General features: G+C 45.3%; 1 pseudogene; it reads left to right on the top strand.

Annotated features, from left to right (window-relative positions):
• The first annotated feature begins 1069 nt into the window (after positions 1–1069).
• Positions 1070–3807, top strand: LOC147615587 (phytosulfokine receptor 1 pseudogene; annotated as a pseudogene).
• The last annotated feature ends 1184 nt before the right edge of the window (positions 3808–4991 follow it).

Raw genomic sequence — 4991 nt, 5'->3', positions numbered from 1 at the left:
GTTGGAAAAGCATTTGCTCAAGGCTTACCTTGGAAGTATTCTCTTCAAATTTAGCTTTTGAATCATTGCTCTTCCTATTGTTGAATCGATTGAAGTTGTGGTTTGAACCTCGAAACTTGTCAAAAGATTTAGAAGTTGTAGTTCGAACCTTGAAACCTGTCAAAAGATTTAGAAGTTGTAGTTCGAACCTTGAAACCTGTCAAAAGATTTAGAAGTAGGAACATACTTTTGAAATTTAGATGGACGAAGCTCTTGAGTAACCCTAGCTTCCTTTGGAACACCATTTTTCTATTTAAAGTTAAGAGCCAAGGAAATAGTAGAGCTCAAAGAATGAGGATTGAACATATTTACTTTGGCTCTAATGTGTCGTCTCAATCCAACTTTAAATTTCCTCTTGGCGGCCCCCAAATCTCTACACTATGACTCATGCTATTTCAAGAGCTATAACACGTGGATCTCCTCTCTCTAGCCACATGGCAGAAGTGTAAGGGTAGGGCAGATTGTGCATGGATAGGGGTAGTGCTGCAGCAACGTGGGTACAAAACTAGTAAGAAATTAAAGATGCTTCAACAACGAAAATTTAACCTTGAAAACAAAGTCTAGGACAATGTTTGTGGAAAATATACAAGAAGGGACTTTTCGTGCAGACTTGCAAGGTTATCTTTCCCCGAGCCCACACTCGCCCCCCAGGCTAGGCTTAGGCGAGGTCTCATGAGTGCCATGTAGGCTTGACTTTTGAGCCCTTCGAAATTGACGGGTTTGGTAAAATATAGTAAGTTTTTTTTGTATTTTTAATGTAATTTTTGACGGGCATTTCAAAATTTTACAAGTATTTTACGGCCAAAATGCTAAAAAATGCAGTCACTGATTTTATTTTATTTTTTCTGAAATAAAAGCGGGCCCGTCAAAAAGTAGAAGGCGGGCCGCGGGATAAATGGGAAATGGGAAATCATGTGAAAGAGTCACTGCGGATGGATAACTATCACTCATCTTTTTCTACTGTCGACGACTGAAGTCAGCTCATTACTAAGTCAGGAATTGGACCTGTTATTATTGGGTGCCCATTCGCAAGCCAAAAAAACCTGCACCTGCTCTTGGGTGCTGCTCCGAACGAGCTCTTAGCACCTGCTTTTGGGTGCCCATGAATTGTATTCTGAGCATCAGAAATTGAGCTCTTGAGAAATTTGCATTTGCTTTTGGGTGCCCAATGCCCATGATGGGATTATGTACCCTTTTGATGCCAGTGGCGAAGGTAGTTTTTTTTGGGGATGCAGATCCATGGTTTTCTGCTCCTTTGTGACTGGACTCTCATTAGGTCAGGATTGCACTTCCCGTTGTGCTTAATTTTCCGGATTAACCAAGGTTGTAACAATAGTGAATGCATGTATCAGAAGCGAAGCACTTGGATGAGTCAAGGGTCTGTATGACTGTACACGGATAACAGTCAATTTTTTACATGCCTAAGAAGAATCCCTGACTGGTATTTGGGCAACCTTGCCTGTCACTTTTATGTTCGCAAGAAGAATAAGGATTTCTACATCATTACCAGCAGCACGATCGTTGTCATCAGCTTCCAAATGGGTTCATCCCAGCTGAGATTGGAGGATTAAGGCATCGTCAGATTCTTGATCTCTCCAGAAACAGGTTAAAGGCATAACCCATCATGGAGCTTCATTCAACTATTGCCTTGGAGGAAGCCTTAATATTTCATCAGAGAGCTGGATATGAAGATGGGTCCTAGACAATAGTTTCAAGCAGAGATTTCCTGACCTCAAAAGCCATATGATGAAGGGATACACTCAATGCTTGCTTGCAAGCACCAATACAGGCCTGCACTACGTGAATTTGACTTCCAATTATCTTGCAGGGCTGGTTTCCACATCCCTTTATGTATTACATCGTGATGTACCATCTAAGGACATGCAGGAAGGTGCCTTGTTTCGTCGGTTTCTACGAGAAGGGCAAGGTTCCAGAAAGAGAATTCTCACTGGAGTGGGGGTTTTTGGTGTTGCTATGCTTATATTGGGCATTCTGGTTTTATGCCGTCTGAAGTTTGGGGTGTGGCGCCACCGGAGGCTCCATGGGCATGCAGCACATGCAGAAAAACTATCCAGCTTGAGGAAATGTCACAGCAGCAGGATGTTTGATCCAAACATACAATGCATTAGTATGCAGATCCTTGTTAGGGCCACAGATGATTTTGATAAAGGCAGGGTAATTGGAGATGGTGGGTTTGGGCTTGTGTTCCATGCCACTTTGCCTGATGGCAGAGCTGTGGCAGTGAAGAAGCTCTCCACCGATGGGATGCAAGGGAAGAGAGAATTTGAGGCAGAAATGGAGACATTAGGCAAGATAAAGCACCCCAATTTGGTAGAGCTTTTGGCCTATTGCACGGTGGGGGATGACAGAGTGCTTGTGTATGAATTTATTGAAAATGGGAGTTTAGATACATGGCTACATGAGAAGAAAGAAGGTCCCAAAATGTTGAATTGGAACCTAAGGCTAAGGATAGCACAAGGGGCAGCTAGTGGGTTGGCTTATTTACATCATGAATGCAATCCGCATGTAATACATAGAGATGTCAAATCAAGCAATATATTATTGGGGAGAGGGTTTGAGGCTCATATAGCTGATTTTGGCCTGGCAAGGAACATGGATCCTTTGGTTTCTCATGTGAGCACTGAAGCTGCTGGGACACTGGGCTATATGGCACCTGAATACTCTACTACACTAAGTGCAACTAGGCAGGCCGATGTATATAGTTTTGGCATGGTCTTGCTTGAGCTTGCCACAGGGAGGAGACCCAATCTGAGTGTGAAAGAGAGGAATTTGAGGACTTTGGTCAAATGGGCTCGCCAATTGAATGAAGAAGGCCATGAATTGCAGCTTCTTGACCCTGTTTTGAAGGAGCAAGCACCTCCCCCATATGAGCAAGTTGCAGCTTACTTCACTATTGCTTGTGAGTGTGTGAGAGAGAACCCTGCAGGACGCCCGACAATGGAACTTGTCTTCATGAGACTGGCTGAGATTGGAGTAGACCAAACATCATGATCCTTTCTTATTGTAAGGAAGAAGAAGAAGAAGGAAAAAACCACCTTTGCATTCTGTGTGGAAGTTGTACATTTCCTTAGCTAATTCATTCTTTTTTAAGTTTCTGTACCTTTAAAAAGAGGAGAAGAGAGGATTCGAGTACATTCGAGGACCTTCAGGGTAATTGGTCGGTTACTCTATCCTATACATTAGCACAACTGAGGACTCAAGGAAAATATCATCCAGCAAGGAACATGATGACTATAACATGTTCGATTAGCAACAGCAGCTGATCATTGATATAGAAAAGGTTAGATTGACCAAAAGTGTGCCTTCTGAAAACTCCTAAAGGCAGGCCAGAAACAAGGCAACCACTCGCTGGCATGTGTGCTTGCATGCGCAGAGTCAGTGTTAAAAAAACCTGTCCAGGCTTGGTCGCTGCCCAGGCCGTGAAAAATGTCACGTCGTGAGAGTGGGTTGAAAAACGGCGCAGCAGCGGCAATCTGGGCCGTCCAATCCGCCCCCGCCCTGTCAGGAATTAAAAACCGGCAACAAATCAACGGAAACTAAAAGCCGGCAATCGGCTGCCTGCCAGTGCTTGGTGCGCCGCTAGTAGGCCGAGGGCATTTCGTTTATCATTTAAGATTTTTTAAATCCTTCTGCACGACTCCCACAACATTCGCAGTTTATGTCGTATATGATATAAATGTTTTGTTTGTTCTTTTTGGTGTTTTTGTTGCAGCTAAGGCAATATTGTTAGGGTTTCAGCACTACATTGTGATGCTAGGATCCACTATCATGATATCCACTTTGCTGGTTCCACGCATGGGCGGTGATATCAGTAAAAAATTTATTGAACACTTCAAAAAAATCGAAATCAATGTGAAACCTATCTCTTTCTTTTCGGATCAGTTGAAGCGCAACCTCTCTCTCTCTCTCTCTCTTCAGATCACAGTCTCCCTTTCTCTTCCCCTCTCTTTACATATCAGCGGCTGAAGTAATTGTAGTACGTTTTGTTCTGATGCTACGTCTCGTGTCACATTCAATTTGGGGTTTGCAGAAAGTTTAATGGTAAAATGTAAACAATTTATACACTTTTAACATATCTTCTATCTATTCTTAACTGGGCTTGTGCACCCCCTCCACGTGGCAAACTCTTTGGGGGGTGTGCCGCCTTCTTTCATGCAGCCGCCTCCTCTGCAGGTTGTAGGTCCACGACGTCTCTGTCACTCGCGCACGTTGCAGGGCCACCTCCTCCTTCAAACATGCAGGTCCAGACTCCGCCCCTCCACCTCTCTGACCCACAGGTTGCATGGTGGGCAGTGCATGCAGCCGCCATACCTTCAATGTGGCGGGGGGAGAGTTTCAAAAATCTATGTGAGAGAGTTTCTGTGCGAGTGTGCGAGCGTTCTTTGCTGTGTGCGGCTGGTGAGCCATGCCTCTCTCTCCTCTCTCATTCTCTCTCTCTCTCTCTCTCTCTCTCTCTCTCTCTCTCTCTCACCTCATTTTCTCTCTCTCACCTACTATTCTTGTTGGTTGTGATGCAGGTGTTCCTCCCCTGCCCTCCTCGGTCTGCGGTAGCGCGCCTCCCCTCCTTGGTCTACTGTAGCGCACCTCCCCTCCTCGGTGTCGTCCACCACGGTAAGCCCGCATTCCTTGCGCCCAACTCTTTCTTCGATGGTGTTCTAGAACCTTGCGTCGTGTGTGTGTGGGGGTGTGTGTGTGTGTGTGTGTGTGTGTGAGAGAGAGAGAGAGAGAGAGAGAGAGAGAGAGATTGGTTGCATGCAACCAGCCCGTGTTTCTCTGTGTGTGTGTGTGTGAGAGAGAGAGAGAGAGAGAGAGATTGGTTGTTTGTCCTGTGTTGGTCTGCATGCGGCAGTGTTGGCCGAGAGCTTGGCTGTTTGGCCTCCCCTCCTTCGCGTTGGTCTGCGCTCGCTCCCCTCCTTGCATGCAGCCGCGTC

The sequence above is a fragment of the Cibotium barometz genome, chromosome 40 (assembly GCF_041138505.1).
Source record: "Cibotium barometz isolate CiBa-2024 chromosome 40, ASM4113850v1, whole genome shotgun sequence".
NCBI lineage: Eukaryota > Viridiplantae > Streptophyta > Polypodiopsida > Cyatheales > Cibotiaceae > Cibotium > Cibotium barometz.
This window is presented reverse-complemented; position numbering and strand designations above follow the sequence as displayed.